Source organism: Patella vulgata, chromosome 5 (assembly GCF_932274485.2).
Source record: "Patella vulgata chromosome 5, xgPatVulg1.2, whole genome shotgun sequence".
NCBI classification, from domain to species: domain Eukaryota; kingdom Metazoa; phylum Mollusca; class Gastropoda; family Patellidae; genus Patella; species Patella vulgata.
The window spans coordinates 79,820,539-79,838,619 of NC_065883.2; the positions used below are offsets into that span (position 1 = coordinate 79,820,539).

An 18,081-nucleotide genomic window follows, 5' to 3' on the forward strand; every position below is an offset into this window, starting at 1 on the left:
GCGTATTAGAATGCTTTTAGGCGCCAATTGTACGAGCGACTCCTCGGTGAACGAGGCTATACATGCCTCATAAAGGAAGACTGTAGACTGTAATAACCAGACGCTAAAGACTGCCATCCAAATTGCACTCTTCGCGTGTTTACACGAACACAAGTGATTAGAAATTACAGAAAAAAACAACAGAATGTAAATCAGTTTATATACATTCATATCTAAAATAGTCATTTTCGGCTTCCGTACTTCCAACTTTAAACTTATATATTTTCCCCAAACCTTGGTTTAAATCACTCAACATCTTACAGATATATATCTTTATAGTCGTCATATATTTAATGGTCGTAACTATGGAAACAGTTTTATATAAGCAGTTTTACTTGTTACTGCATCCTATTCACTTATATTCTCTTAAATGATAAATTGCAAATACTAACCCCATAAACATTGCCACATGGGGACCATATGGGGAAAAAATGGGCTGTGGGCCCAGGTGATACCACAAGGTCCCCATATAGGACCCATATTATCTTACCACATACAAATGTACGCAAATACACTTTATTTTCATATATATATTAATATCACAGAGACAAGCCAAATGATATAATGGTTACTTCTTTTTTACATTGATAATCTGACCGTATAGTGTGTGTATCTGGGGCCAATATGGGATCTATATGGGATTTTCCACATTAACAACTCTGTTTTTGTACACTTGGGGCCAATATGGTGTCCATATGGGATTACCCGTGTGTGTATCTGGGGATAATATGGTATCTGTATGGGATTACATATAACTTTTGCATATTTGGGGCCAACATGGTATCTATATGGGATGACTTATTAGTCTATGTATGAGTTCATTATTGAATCCATACTTTTAGTTGTGTATATATTAATATCACAGAGATAAGCCAAATGATATAATGGTTACTTCTTTTTTACATTGATAATCTGACCGTATAGTGTGTGTATCTGGGGCCAATATGGGATCTATATGGGATTTCCCACATTAACAACTCTGTTTTTGTACACTTGGGGCCAATATGGGGTCCATATGGGATTACCTGTGCGTGTATCTGGGGATAATATGGTATCTGCATGGGATTACATATAACTTTTGCATATCTGGGGCCAACATGGTATCTATATGGGATTACTTATTAGTCTATGTATGAGTTCATTATTGAATCCATACTTTTAGTTGTGTATATATTAATATCACAGAGATAAGACAAATGATATAATGGTTATTTCTTTTTTTACATTGATAATCTGACCGTATAATGTTCTCCTGAATAAATTACTGTTTAAACCATATACATTCATATTACATTATCATATGCCTTGCTTTATTCCATTTCTAGGTGCCAAGGAATAGCGATTTAGCTTCTTCAAAGGACAACAGATACCAGCGCGAATTTCTGCTCACTGATAATTCCTTCAAAGTTCAAGAGTGTGACAAAGTGATCTATACCTTTTATCAAATTGAACGATCATTTAGGTGCATAAAACTTTATGATAATATGCTGATTTTGAAAATATATGACATTGATGTTTCAACTCTGTATAAACTTCTGTTAAGGCACGGGCTGACTATGATCTTATTAAACATCTAATTAATTCAATATGTTCTTAACAAGCTACACATGATCCGTGTATAACACTAGGCAGAACTTCATGACTTCAAAAGAAATACGCAGTGCACTTACTGATACCTTAATCTGATAAATAAACAATACCATATATGATGATTCACTCTTGCCCATTTTCCCAGACTTGGAATAGAGCTCCTCCCGATTTATGTCTGTTTCATGTTCTTAATAAATGTCTTATCAATTATGCTGATCTTCTGTTATCCGTAGTGTTACAAGAGTTGTTATGTGAGACTGCGAGAGGATATCTAACAATTCCAGAAAGCAATTGAATGTCACTAGATAAGAAAACACGAGCGAGAAAAATAGAAATAGTCCGTACATTCACTTGTTTTTATTATCTAATGACAGTCAATATTTATACTTTTAAATTGTCAGATATCTCCCCACAATCTCATATAACAATTTTTGGTCTTGGAAGGAAATATTAGTGAAGAGAAATTCACTCGTCACTCGTCACTTCAGTCAGTTATATAGACGGATCTCTGTGTTAAAATTATATTTGAAACGTGTTTAACCAGTTCTATAACATATGTGGTAATGACTGACACCAATATTGTCCTTTAACTCGGGAACCCTGAGTTGTTCTAACTATGTTTATATATGAAATACAGGAAACTACCACATCTATGAGTTTAATAAACATAGAACTGAGACCGAACGGAAACACTGCCTAAAATAGACCTAAAATAATCCCTATAAATATATAGTATTACATTAGACACCTTTTCCAGAGGATGAAGATACCAATAACGCTGGAGACAGAGCCAATTGATGTCCACACGTAGAACAAAAACGCGTTTCTTATGTAACACATGGGCTGTGCATTTCTAAATTCGAGTATGGGATCCGGCAGTACGAAAATAAACAGGAAACCTACAAATCCAAATAAATATAGCTGATTAATCAAAGAGATAGCGACAATAAATTTACAATAAATATATCAAATGATACCATGTAATGAAATGGATTACCATAATCAAGGACGCTAACTCCAGAAGTAGTTATCCGAAATTACACATTATAAAAAAACGAATATAGATCTGTATTTTAATCAGATTGAGTGCATCGTGTATAAAATTGTCAGGTTTGAATTTCAAGACTCACCAACTATCATCAGTCCAACAATACTAATTATCAGCTGAGCAGTTACAATGTGTTCTGGGTAACTTGTATTCCTTTTTAGACAACTTGCAAGAATAATGATCAGACACATCACGCTATATACCATCGGAACAAAAGGACCGTAACTCCCTGTCGGACAAATTGAAAGCAAGATGAAACCTAGAAGAAGTAACAAAAATATGCAAATAAATGATCATGAATTTCTTTGTTGAGTTTAGTTTTCCGGAGAACTTCGTGAAGTCCCTTTTCTACGAAAATTGAACACAACAACCCTTCTTGGATTGACTCACATATCTTGTGTAAAGTACGATTGGCTTTTAAAAATGCCGGCAGTATTTACCCAAAAGAACACAAAAGGATTGAGTGCATTTTCCCAAATCCATGAAACAATGAATTTATCAGGAATTAACCAAAGAGCTGCAACGGCTAGCATATTTAAGTGATAGGCTAACATACGTCACATAATTTTAGGGGCAAACCCGAATTTGTTAAATAAGTTTGAATCAGTCTCCCGAAATATCCCGCCCCCTCCCCTCCCCAAACTAACGCCACGCCCCTCGCGATAAATAGAAGAGAAAGCAGTTTAAAGCTATACCATACGGACTGGAAAGACGGTATTGGTGAAAGAACATGTACAGTGTAACACATTGCACTTCTTGGTCCACTTTCTCGTGGGTTTATTTCTTCTCTCGGAAATTCGTTTTGATACAGGCATAAAGATTATAGACCCCTAGGCAGAAATCATGTATCCTCCCTGAAGAAACTTACCCAAGGCAAACTGGCTGTACAAACTTATCGGTATAACTATCCAGCAACCTGAAATGAATCAAGAATCCAATTACAACGTTCATACAACGTTCTTTTAACTTGTGTAAACAGAAATCAAATTGGGTTCTGCACCGACTAGGCTAATGGATACGGGCATAAATCTATTCTTACTGTGTTCTATGATGGAGTGAGGGGGGTTAAAGTTGACTCGATAAAAACTAGGGCATTTCGGGACTAACATATTTTATTTCATTAATTAGCTTGCGCATAGGGGTCTTTATCAGTTTGTGTGTGTGTGTGGTGGGGGGGGGGAGGGCAAGAGAAAACTCACGAGGTTGGACAGGCGACCCAATGCCTTGCCACGTACAAGCGTGGATCGGAACCACGCCACTTGAATCAGTTACAAGACCTACTGATGTAAAATATTAGAAAATGTAGCCCCTATTACGTTACCGAGTCATTTGTTGGCAGACTGAGGGATCCATGAGTGACGACATAGTATGAAATGTTGGCGTATAAATATTAATAACAATTAGTATTTTAATATCACGAATGGGAGGAAGTGCTCACAATGGTTTTGTAAATATACTTCCGGTAGTGGCAAGAATTGATAGCGGGTGATTCCCGATCATCAAGTCGGGGTCTCTATACTTTTCGGCCCAGGCGCTTTCGGTGGATTACAATATACTCGGAGAAAACGTAATACAGAATAAGAAATTTGTGAATTGCTGGTTATCTCTACAGTAGATAACTGTTCTCTCAATGATCAATGCTGTACTCTCACACACGACACCATCGATCACCCACATGGATTCCTTGATTCATGAAATCCTAGCTTTTAAAGCACTCGGAAACCTAACCTACCACTCGGCAGCCTAACCCAACATATGGACGAACAGGGCCCTCACAAGCTCAGGGCAAAAATTTCAGTGGTGCCCCCACCCCCTACCCACCCAACCCCCCTCATGCATACTTTAACTGATTTGTTCAGTGTCTGCGCTCAGTTGATTTTTTATGATTAAAGAAATTTCAAAATACATTTTTTTATACTTTTAACACTTTATAATTCTACCCTCTCTATTTGCTGAAATATGAACTGGTTTACTGAGGTTTAGGGGAAGCGAAGGCTGGTAATTTTCTATCTCAGACTCCATTGAATATTTCTGGCATGTACTAAGATAAGTGTCGCCCCGGGCATGTGCCCCCCCCCCCTAAGCCTCCCCTATGTGAGAGCTCGGTGGACCAATGAACCCACTAAAACACGATAACTTATACTTACACTTGCCCCAGTTCTTACGCAAATCATCTTCCTTGTCTTTATTAGAGTTGTGTTTACCATCTTCTAATTCAACATACACTGATCGATCTTTTACCAATAACAAAACAAAATATTAAAAAATCAATATTACAATTCAATATACACTGATCGATCTTTTATCAATAACAAAACAAAACATTAAAGACTCAATATTTCAACCAGTGAAAATCCCGATGAACTTTATTGGCTAAAGCAGAGATCGAACACGGGACCTCCGGGTTAGCGAACCAGTGACTTACACAATGAGCCACCGTGGACCACAGTGCATTGTTTGGCGTTTTGTCTCTTGGTTAAAAAATGGCCATGTGTATTAGCTATTGTGTCGAGAACAGCATCAACATTTTCTTGGATGATCCTTGCTGATTCTGTCACATCACTGTTTGACTGTATTACATCATAAAGCAAATGAGAGCATAAACCTGTTTGACACCTTGGTAGTAGTGTCCTGGTGTTTAACGTCTGCTTCCACATAAGGGATATCGCAGACAAGAAATAGGAGAGCCGAAGCTGCTTCCTGTTTTTAGAATATGATTTTGCAATCTTTCCATTTTCAGCCTTAGGCCATGGATTGGGTTTTGTGGGAAGTTCTTCCCTTTATTTAGTAAAAAACATATCGTTTGGTAGATGTTTTCTTCTGCTTCTGGATTGGTAGATGTCGTCGTTGTGGGATTAGTGTTTAGGTGCCAGGCCCGTCTTATCGTGACCTCCCCTTACTCTACAATCCCACTCTATGGGTTTGGTATCTGTTTCTTTTGCGGAATAGTGTTTAGGTCCCGAGTCTGTCTGACCGTAACTCCCCCTTACTCCACTATCCTGCTAGTTTGGTAGATGTCATCTTTGTGGGATTTGTGTTTAGGTGCCAGGCCCGTCTTATCGTGACCTCCTCCCCTTACTCCCCTATCCCACTCTGTAAGTTTGACGTCTATTGTTTGCCGGAATAGTGTTTAGATGCCGAGTCCGTCTGATCGTGACCTCCCCTTACTCCCCTATCCCACTCTGTAAGTTTGACGTCTATTGTTTGCCGGAATAGTGTTTAGATGCCGAGTCCGTCTTATCGTGACCTCCCCTTACTCCCCTATCCCACTCTGTAAGTTTGACGTCTATTGTTTGCCGGAATAGTGTTTAGATGCCGAGTCCGTCTTATCGTGACCTCCCCTTACTCCCCTATCCCACTCTGTAAGTTTGACGTCTATTGTTTGCCGGAATAGTGTTTAGATGCCGAGTCCGTCTTATCGTGACCTCCCCTTACTCCCCTATCCCACTCTGTAAGTTTGACGTCTATTGTTTGCCGGAATAGTGTTTAGATGCCGAGTCCGTCTGATCGTGACGCTTCCTTACTTCACTATCCTGCCAGTTTGGTATAAATCCCCTATGTAGTTTAGTGTTTAGATGCCGAGCCCGTCTAACCATGGCCCCCTCTTACTTCACTATTCTACTTAGTCCAACTGTGTCCATTAGGGCGTGGATTTGTTCGAAGATTTGCAGTTTCAGATCTGGTCTCGGGAATAGTAAGTTCTTAGTGTTGAATGGTATGTTGTTAGTCTCCATCATTCTCACTAGTTCCCTTCTCTCCTCCTTGTATACCTCGCAGTCTACCAGGACATGGTTGGTGGTATATTCTTCTCCGCACTCACAGACGATGACTTGGTGTTTGTAGTCTCGCATCCGCTCTTTCACCCTTAGTTTCGATATAAGTCTGCATATATCTCTTCTAGGGTGATTGATCACTGTCTTCGTGTAGATTTTGTCATTCAGTCGGAATCTGTATGTGCCAAGTTCAACGAGTTTTAGTTCCCAGAATGAATTGACCTGTCTTTTAACCATACTGTAGATTTCCCTGGTGCAGTAGTCTATGGTGCGGAGTGGTTCTGTGTCCTTGAGACCTTCGTTGGCGAGTCGATCTGCCTCCTCGTTTCCTCTAATGTTGACATGTGATGGAATCCACACGACCTCTAATTTGCTTCCCTTCTCTAGGACCCTCTGGTACAGCTGCCTGATTTCCAAAATGACTTCTGGTTTTGAGTCCGAGTTGTCATTTTGGATTGAAATCAGACTGCTCAGAGAGTCGCTTGGAATGACGATTTACTAGTCTTTTGATGGGAGATCCATGATATAGCGTCACGAATGGCCACAAGCTCTGCAGTGTACACCGAACAGTTATTGGGCAGTTTCCTGCTTATTCCTTGTTCCCCGTTTGGCAGATATATTCCAAACGAGCTTGTGCCCCTTTCAGGGTTGCGTGAGCCATCCGTGTACACATGGTCCCAGTCATCAGACGGCCAGTTGTCTTCCAGGTGTTCTAGGGAGAAAGCACGTGCAGCAGTGGGGTTGTTGTTCTTGTCGGTTTTCTGTAGTAGATCTCGATTGACCGGCAGTATAGGGAGCGTCCAAGGGGCGATTGCTGGGGGGTCGTGTTCATTTATCATGTGCTCTCCCATTCGCAGTTCCTTGATTGTTTCCCTGATACCCTGGCCGAAGCTTTTCTTTCTAGGATCTCTCACATATCTTGTCTTTTGTAGACAGACAAAAGTAGGGGATCTTTCGCCCAGTTGCGAGATCTCGGCCCAATACCTTGTCGCTAGATCTTTTCTTCTTAGGGATAGGGGCAACTCCCCGGCTTCCTGTAGTAATGCCTCTCTCCTAGTCCCAAGCCCTACGCCAGTCGCAATACACAGAGCTTTGTATTGGAAAGTGTCAGAATGTCATCCAGTGCCCACTTTGTGCCTTCTGGATGATGTCTCTTGCAGCGTATTTCAACTTTAGGTAGTTTTGGTGGTTGACTTCATTGTAGTGGCGTTTCCGTAGGCGAAGTGCCTTCTTTCTTTCGTTAACCGCCTTCTGACATTCTGGTGACCACCAAGGTTTTCTAATCCTTGGTTTTTCACCAGAACTCTTGGGAATGGAGTCGTTTGTGGCAGCGTACACGTCGATGTTGGCATCGATGATATCTTCTTCCTTCCAACCAAGGCAGCCTACACGGAAGTTGGCCCAATCGGCTTCTTTCATTTTCCAATTGGGTCTCCATCAGTAGATGGTCACTGCCAGGTGTTTCATCTTCGTGTACTTGCCAGTCGCAGCGGTTTACCATACCAAGCGTACAGAACGTGAGATCTAGGTGCGAAGGTGAGGCATTTCCTCCGACAAAAGTAGGTCTCTCGTCGTTCAGTACGCATAGGTCGTTCCCTTCTATTATTGAGCATAGGCTAGTCCCCCGACAGTCATTCCTTGGTGACCCCCACAGGACGTGTTTTGCGTTGAAATCCCCGCAAAACACAGATTCGCCCTGCGGAAGCTGGTCGAGAAGTGACTGGAAGTCAACTGGTTTTCTCGTGACATCTGGGGATACATAGACATTCACTATTGTCAATTTTGTATTATTGCTCAATGTGATGCCTATGCCCATTGCTTCTAGAGGGTCCTCTACGTCCAGCGAAACAGAAATATAATTTAAGTTATCACTGACGTAGATGGCAAGACCGCCGCCACGTGTCGTGCTGCCCGGTCTGTCCCTTCTCTGACAAGTGTATCCGGACAAGTAGATGTCGTTCTTGGTTGGTAGTAGCTTGGTTTCTTGGAGGCATATTACATCTTTGGGGTTGCGGGTGATGGATTTTCTCAGCTCAGCACATCTGGGGGCCAGTCCATTAACGTTTTGTTGTAGAACTTTTACCTGGCCCGCCATGATGACTGTCCGGATGGATGCTTCACTGCCTTGTCTATTTATTGGTCAATTGGCGTTTCACATTCCATAGGAGGTACCTCATTAGTGTTCGTCTTTGGTGTTAAAACCGGCAAGAAACTGGGCATATCGCCAGTGCTGTAGTGACGAACATGAGATATCCTTCTACGGAGTGCGAGGTTTGCCGTTTGATCGCCTTTTGTGGTTTCTTCGTCGTCGTCTTCTTCTCTTGATCTTTTTTTTTACCGTGTTGATTGAATTAATCATGACACACAGGACATCGGCGTTGACCATGTGTGTCCTTATTTTGCCGAGTAGGCTTGCCATCTTGGTAGTTTGGTCCTCATTGGACACGGCCACCCTGGGGAACTCGATCATGAAGTTCATGAAGCCACTTTCCGTTTTAAATTTAGGAATGAAGTGTTCTTCATGAATCTTCGTTTTCGGTTCCTCTTCTTTCTTCTTGGATTGTTTTGTCTTCTGTTTGACCTCTACCGGTTTGGCAGATATTTTCTTCTCTTTCTTCTTCTTGTCTTTACCTTTAGGGGTGGGGGATGCATCGGACGTCGAGAGGGTCGGCGATGGAGCTTGTTTTGGTTCCACCACCGGTTCTCTGACTACTTTTGCTTCCCTCTCCTTGTTCTTTACTTGTTGGGTTGCCTCCCTAAAGGTAAGTTTTTGTTTACGTTGCAGACGTAGAGCTGCTTTTGTCGCTTGAATTCTTGGGCATTGAGGGGAGTTGGCTGCGTGGCTGCCCTTGCAGTTTGAGCAGTTAATTGTGCTACCCACCCTACACTCAGCCACCGCGTGTTCTCCCCCACATTGGGCGCATACGGTTTTTCCTTTACAGTACTTCACTTCACCGTATGACCCAATTTTTGACAGTTAGCGCACTGTCGCACCCTCTGTATATAGGGATGAGTCCGTCTTCTGAGATACACTATGTTTATGACCTCTGGTGCTGTACCTTTCTTGAAGATCAGGGCAACGCTTCCCTGATCCTTCCCTCGGCCACTCTAAACCTGTATATCTCAGTGACGTCATACTCCCTATCTTTCAGGTCGTCCATTATTTCCTCCCCGGTATAGTCGGCTGGTATCCCATGAACAACCACCTTGTCTGTTAACAAGGTGGTCGGTTCGGATACCGTCACGGTCATACCGAGTAGGCTGTCCTGGGCCAGTGCTTTGTCCATGTCCGACTTACTTTTTAGGGAAAGTCTGATATGTCCAGGTATATTACTGATACCCTACTTAGTCTGTAGTTCCTTTCCCACTGCCGTCAGTTTGGACCCATGAAAAGACTTGCCTTCCATTGGCCTCACCTGCACGACGTGGTTCTGTTCATCCTTCCTTTTTGTTGCAGGAAAAACTTTGGCGCAGGGCTGCTATTAAAGCTTCTACCATTGACATGGGAGAAGTAGCCTCTGTCGCCATTGTTCTTATTGCTATCGAAAGATCTAAAACAAAGGAATGATTGAACAGTTTTTTTTAAGGTTTTCTGATTGTACTGATGTTAGCCTTTCCCACAAAGAACCGCTAGTCAATCAATGTGTTTAGTGCTGATTAGCTATGAGTTCTAATTGCTTGTAAGGGTTCATGAACAGTTGTCAGGTTTCTATAAACACCTAGCTTGCTAGTTGTTTTATGGTATTAGTGAGCAATTCAATCAATTGATTAGCTTGGCCACTGATTAATTCTTAGTGAAAGGCGTCTTTGGTGAGAGACTTAAATCTGTTCAGAAAGGTTAATTTGGCTGTTAAAACAACAAGTGAATAGAAATGCTTAGACCGAGAAATATAACTGAAACCCTTATAGCGAGAAAATACCTAGTAATGAAATATATGAGAAATAAATTTTAAAACCAAACAAAATAAGGAAAATAAAACCCTATGAAATTAAATTAAACTAAAAATATGAAGCTAATAATATAAAGATAAAGATACCAGACAAAACAAAACTAGAAATCCAAATTAAGAAAAACTATATAAATTAAACAGAGAAATCCTAGGAACAAAAATAAGTAAAAACAAAATAGGACCAACTAAATGTAAAAAAAACCCAAAAAACAAAACAAAATAGCCAAAAGGAACTATCAAAGAAAAAGAACTATCAAAGAAAGGTAAAAATAAAAAATAAAGAACCTATACCTTATTCAGGTATAAGAAATATTTTTTAAAAAAGACAACCTTGGGACTGAAGAATCTTTGTAGAGTCTTAAAGTCAATTGGAGAGTCTTTCTCGAGTCTTAGCTAGGCTACTTTATCTGAGATAAATTTAGAAGATAGCTCTGGAGCTCTAGTGCATTAGGTGTTGTCAGTACGATGAGTGATATCGCAGACAAGAAATAGGAGAGTCGGTGTTTGACACCTATATATACTGGTAATTATAGCACGTGGAATTCTTGTCTAACATTATGTGCAGGTCGGTTACAGTTGGGTGATTCGTTTATAGTGAGGACACGTCTCGTCTCGTATATTGTGTTTCAAACGTCAGACGAACAGACCCTAATTAAACCGCCTAGCACCCACTCCGCTTAAACTGATGTACGACATGAGGTCCAAATGAAACCTTACCTTTGGAAGCCATGCCTGTGATGTCAACTTCTTGACCAGCAGCTGGTCTTTGGTAAAACGAATAACAACGCATATAGGTGTAGCATGTAGTTTACCGTCTCGTATAGATAGCCATTTTATTACGGAGACCGTGAAGGGACATAAAATAAAAATGATATTGACTAGTATGATCACGATATGAACTGATGTAGTAGAGTTAATGATGGAATATATCTGGATATTGACTAGTGTGGACTCTATATTAACTGATGTAGTAAAGTTAATGATGGAATATATCGGATAATATAATAAATGGTTCCACTACTGATAACTAGGGCGAAACAGTTCATCATTAGGCAACAATCCCAGAACCATAAAATGATACGAGTTTTAGCACGTAGAACATTGTATGTATAATTGTATTGCTCATACTTTGACTCAGGGTGAAGTAATTTGACTGAAAGTTTCAGCATATTCTTTTTTTATTATCTATTTTGTAAACTATCTATAGCTAGAACTGTCAGCTCTTTTTCTAAATCTGACCTAATGCCGCTTTAGTATAGGGCGCCAGATGATCACTTGTTTATTCAAATAGTATCATTTATGTTCCTTACCCAGCTCCATACATTTAAACCCGGATACTAATTGGATCTACGTAAATAATAAAAAGTTACCTTTTATAATTTAACATGCATAAAGAATACAATAGAGGGCAGGGGCGGTGTTGGTGGCTTTTTATAACGAGAGATCGTAATGAAAGGAAATCTATTCATTGAACATGTGTATATTCATTGAACATGTGTATATTCATTGAACATGTGTATATTCAGTCGCTGATATAAGAGAAAGAGCGAGCGTACAGCAGCTTGTACACTTTTATTTATTAATGATGTAGGGCATAGACTCGGCTAGTAAATGTGAGGGGGGGGGGGGGGTAACGTCCACCTGACAAAAACTAAGTAATTTCGGGACTAACATAGGTCCAATTTCATTTGAATAATTCGCTAGCACGTTGGGGTGTTTAACAAAAGGGGGTACCTTGTGATTTGACGCGCATGCGTTAAACAACTAGACTCCACCCTACCCCTCACCCCAAGACATATAAACAGAATTGTTTCAACTAATTGCCTGTTAATATTCCACTACAAGGATTGGTCTAGTAAACAGACTATATACTAGAACAAAAAACATGGCGGTGGGAAACAGGTTTATTTATCTTCAAACGAGGTGATATCGTAGACAATAAATATAATTAAAATATTTACAATAGATTAACAATTATAATGATAAGAATATATCAATATAAATATATAAAAATAAAAAAAATCACCTCCAACCCCGATACACAATAATAATGGTAACAATATGTCAATATAATGAGCCAAAAATATTTACTTTTTTCCTCCGACAAATTAAATTATAAAACATTTTTTTTAAATATTAGAAAAATAAATAAAGACGTAGAAGTATTTGTAGGTGAAAAGTATTTGCTATTAGTATAAATTGGTATTAAAATGAGTAAAAGGCAACATTCTGCCCGATTCAGTAACGTCTTATGTAAACAATGCACGCGGCATTGAGCCAATGATTGACGTAGCGTGATGTGACGTCGCGTTTTGAAGGCAGTCATCTTTTACAGAGATATTAGAAGACTTTCGTAATTCTCTGTGAAATAGATCGGCAGAGCACACTACATTATATGGCTCTTCTACAAATGAATGCAGGGGTCTCTCGCGAATTGAGCGGCTGTCTGTCAATGGCCAGAGCTCTGACGGTTTGCTACCCTTGAATTTCGGCTTTCAATAATCTAATTGTTCAAATATGACGTAATTAATTAAAATGATTGGTTACTAAGCCAAATGATGCAATAGAAATTTTTCTACCATTAGTGATAAACATGATATTCAGGATTCACCGCATACTCCTCGCAGTGTTTCGTTTGATTAGAGCTAATCCCACTACTCACTGCTGTAAACAAAGCAAATTCTTGTTCTAAATTATGACTGGTCAATAGTCCGATTAACAACCAATAGCTTACTGCGTAACAATACCAAACAGGGCTTCAAATTGGACCAAATATGTTTACATAACGTTACGTCATGACTCACGATTTTATTATGATCAATTAACCAGTGCATAGCAGAATATTGCAGAAAAAACAATTGTGTGACAAACAAGGCTATCAACTGTCAGCACGATTTTTACTCTGTGCATATAATGTAAACAATATTGTTTTGAGACGAACAACAATTTCACCGTTTTAAATACCTTAAATCACTGTCCAAAGTTTTAGGGAAGAGCCCTGATAAAACGAAGGGCTGCCATGTTGCTGTGCTTTTGGATAGATTTGATTGAATGGGAAGAATAGACACACTCCCTCAAAAGCGCAAGTATCAGAAGCTAATCCAGCAATGGCCAGAGAGGGATTTCTCGGGCCATTGCTTCAGGAATATGGATTCACCGAGAATCAGCTATGTTTTTGTTTTATTAATCTTTTTATGTGGAAACTACTCAAGTCATTCAGTCAAACTACTCAAGTCATTCAGTCAAACTACTCAAGTCATTCAGTCAGCTATGAATTCTCTATAATACATGTATATAAAACCAATAATAAGTTAAAGATATAATATAATGCTATTATTCCTTTAAAGGTCAAAACATTTTATAATAAAATAAAATATGAATAAAAATATGAACATCATAAAATAGTGGAGCAAGAAGTAAATGAAAAACAATATTGATAAGAAGAACGGGGTCACGTTTCCTAGGTAACAAACGGGAACATCAATTTGAAATCCAAACCATAAGAGGAAACCTACAAATGCAAATAAATACTGTTGTACTGCTGATTAATCAAAGAGATGGCTGCAATAAATATAGCTGATTAGTCAAATAAATATAGCTGATTAATCAAAGAGATAGCTACAATAAATATAGCTGATTAATCAAAGAGACAATAAATTTACACTAAATATATCAAATGATACCATGTAATAAAATGGATTACCATAATCAAGGGAGCTAACTCCAGAAGTAGTTATCCGAAATTACACATTATAAATAACCAAATATAGATCTGTATTTTAATCAGATTGAGTGGATCGTGTATAAAATTGTCAAGTTTGAATTTCAAGACTCACCAACTATCACCGGTCCAACTTGGATTATAAGCAACAGGGCAGTTATAACGTATTTTAGGTATTTTTCATATCTTTTTTGATACAAGATCAGGCTCACCACGCCTTGTAAGACCGCAACAGCAGGACCGTACCACTCTTCAGGACAATTTGTGGACAAAATGACACCTAGAAGCAACAAAACTGAGCAAATAAATGATCACCAATTTCATAGTCCAGTTTACTTTTCCGGAGAACTACGCGAATTCCTTTTACTACGAAAATGAACACAACTCTTGTTGGATTAAAGGACATATTTTATGCTAAAGCACGATTCATTTTTGTTTTTAAAAATGTCGGCTTTATTTACACTAAAGAAGACAAAATGATTGAGTGCACTTTCCAAAATGTAGCAATGAATTTATTTGGAATTAACCAGAGCTACGTAAGATAATTTCAGACAAGAGGCAAACCCAAATCCGGGAAATAAGTTTTAATAATATCCCCCGGAATACCCACAAACCCCTCAACCCCGGAAACGCCCATCACCACAGCTTAAAGTTCTACCATACGGACGGAAAAGACATTCTCGCTGAAAGAACATGTACATGTAACACATTGAACTTCTTGGTCCACTTTGTCGTGTGTTTTTTTTTTCTCTCGGAAATTCGTTTTGATACAGGTATAAAGCATTTACCTGAAGAAACTTACCACAGAAAATCTGTAGGACAAAACACATATTTAAACAAAAACGGCAAACTGAAATAAATTAGGAAAATGAAATGAAATGAAATGGGGTTTAACGACCTACCGTTTTGCTTCGAACAGCGGCACTACGGCCTACTCTTATATCGAATTTCAACTGTCAAGGGATATTTTACGTGTACGGCAATGTGTATACGAGACCTCGGTTTTTCGTCCATCCGAACAACTAGACAGCTGTCCTTGTCAGGCCCTCGGTCCAACTGTCAAGGGATCTTTTACGTGCACACCGATGTTTACACGGGACCTCGGTTTTTCGTCCCATTCGAACGACTAGACAGCTGTCCTTGGCAAACCCTCCGTCCTGAATCACTAACAAGGGAGAACCACGCCGGAAAATCTGGATGAACTTTTTCGGCAAATGCAGGGATCGAACACCCGACCTCCTGGCTATCGACCCAGCATCTTAATGTGGTTAACGTTCACTCGATACAAACTAGGGCATTTTGGGACTAACATACGGTTCGATTTTATTTCATTAAACATACATTATGCAAGAACTAAATCTGCCTATTGCAGGTCTTTCTTTAGACCTGAAATGTTATATAAACTATTAATTAGACATTAATTAACAAAACAAGACCATAATCAACTCTCGATGGCATCAGATACTCGAGATTTTAACTAGATTAAAACGGATCGCCATTTAAAAATTTAATTTAAAAATGGGAAAGCGAGCCACACATCTTGTCAAAACTACAAACAATGATAACTTGGCTGAGAATGAAGTAATTTTATTGAAATTTTCAATATTTTCTTTTTTTATCATCTATTTTTGAATTATTATTGCAACCAACTAAACTAAAACACCATAACTTATACTTACAGAATGCAATCTCTAAGTCACTGAATATACTTTCCCTGTCTTCGTTAGAGTTATCTTTACCCTTTTCTAATTCAATATCCAAAGCTCGATCTTTTACCAATAACAAAATAAGAGAAGAAAACAACAAAATATGAAAGACCCAATATTCCAAGCGGTTCATACTAGAGACATAATACATCGGACTAGAGGCACAATAGTTACAGTTGAAAAAATAACAGTTCAGGCTAGAGGCACCTTAGTTCAGACTAGAGGCACAATAGTTCAAACAAGAGGCACCATAGTTCGGACTAGAGACACAATCGTTATGGCTAGATCCACAATAGTTCAGATTAGAAGTTCAGATTAGTGTAGTATCATGCCTAGTATTATGCAGTCGCTGGCTAGATGTGGAAAATACACGGGATAACTCCCCACATCCAACATGTGACGCATACTCTCTTCTGCTACATATTTTAGAACAGCCCTTGATCGTCTAGTATTGTCTCTGGTTGTGTTTGTAATTCTTTAACTGGTTAGGACGTATCTTTAAATGCCACCGTGACATTCCACGCTGTCAATCCCAAAATATCGTATGATTAACAAAAATGATGACAGGTACGGTTTCTACACTTTTATATCATAGCTGGATACATAGATACAAGCATCGTACAGTAAAGTCATTCTCTCAAACCCCATCCAGCTGATAGAAATTGCTACATTTTTCCCTTCCAGAATAAAGCTGCTGTCTGGCGAATGCTCGTATATACGATAGCCTTGTAGCTTTGAGTTTGGGCGTTCAATTATCTAATTGGTCAAGTATGACGTAAATAATTATAGAGATCGGTTAATTAGCCTAATGACGTCGAAACCCACCCTTATATGGATACTGGAAATTTACCGCAAGATATCTGTTATCAACCTAGAATTGAATGTTTACTAAATTATAACTGTAATAATTGATAAAGTTTCCATACAGAAATTTTGCTGTTGTTTTCGCCAATTGATTACGGGTAGGAAATGCCTGGGCGTATTTTGTAAAGTGATCGGTGATAACTAAAACAACTTCATATCCGCCTTTAGATCTTTCAAGAGATAAAAAGTCAATATATACCAGTTCCATAGGACGTGATGTCTGTATTGAGACCAATTCAGCTTTCCGCTTCGAGGGCGTCTTGCGTCGTATGCATCTTCCACAGTTCTGAACTTTAGCTTCTACATCAGCTTCCAGACCTGGCCAATAAAATCTACGACGTACAAGCCACAATGTCCGGTCTCGTCCCTGATGACCAACATCATCATGAAGATATTTAAGCACGATGTTTTTGAATGATGATGGTGAAACTAATTGTCTAACTTCTTCATTCTCTAAAACAGTTGTTCGATACAAGATATTATTCTGAATGATCAATTTGCTTCATTCGCGTAGATACTTACGAACTTCCTCTGATTCACATTTAACATCTATTGTCGAAGGTCGTACACCAGATCTTAACAAAGAGAGTACTCTATCAATAACAAAATCGTTCGATTGTTCTCTTGCCCAATCAGTGGTATTGAAATCTTGACCAGACACTCGATCAGTATCATGCATTTCTGGGTTAAGCTCTTCACCGTCTGTTAATACTAAACATTCTGCTAATGGAAGCGCTTCTCTACCTACTAAAGCAACTTCGCAGACAGCTTTTATGACGTCATGAAACATTTCAGCATGAGGCCTTCGGGACAATCCATCAGCATCTGAATTAGATTTGCCACTTCTATATACCAATTTAAAGTTGTAATTAGACAAAGAGGCCAACCACCTATGGCTGGTAGCATCAAGCTTAGCCGATTTTGTTACATACGTCAAAGGGTTGTTATCCGTTCGTACTGGGTCTTAATCCACGACTTGCATAAGCGATAACACGCTCATATCCCTCCTGCTCATGATAAAGAACTGAGCCTAGCCCATCTTGGCTGGCGTCTGTTGTGACGATAAAGGGCTTGCTAAAATTAGCATACGCCAAAATAGGAGGTGACGTAAGTTTCTTGATTATGAGACCAAAAGCATTCTGCTCCTTAGCTCCCCACACTCATGGGGCTTCAGGCTTAAGTGGTTTCTTGGACTGCTTATTGGTAGGATGTCCAATCAATAAATCATTTAATGGTTTGACTAATTTAGCATAATCTTTAACAAAACGGCGATATCCAGTGAATGTTTTTATAGTTGTCGGTACAGCCCAGGTTGTTAACGCCGATGTCTTATCAGGATCCGTTTGCACACCGGTAGCTGAAACTATATGACCAAGATACTTTACCTGTG

At 39.2% G+C, this 18,081-nt stretch overlaps 1 long non-coding RNA gene across 1 annotated transcript; it reads right to left on the reverse strand.

Moving 5' to 3' along the window:
• Nucleotides 1-1,483: 1,483 nt before the first annotated feature.
• Nucleotides 1,484-11,242, reverse strand: LOC126822558 (uncharacterized). Its single transcript, XR_007680868.2, has 5 exons — nucleotides 11,118-11,242; nucleotides 4,825-4,911; nucleotides 3,546-3,593; nucleotides 2,760-2,936; nucleotides 1,484-2,528 (listed from the first exon to the last, which is right to left on the reverse strand). It is a non-coding gene; the product is annotated as an uncharacterized LOC126822558 (long non-coding RNA).
• Between the last annotated feature and the right edge of the window lie 6,839 nt (nucleotides 11,243-18,081).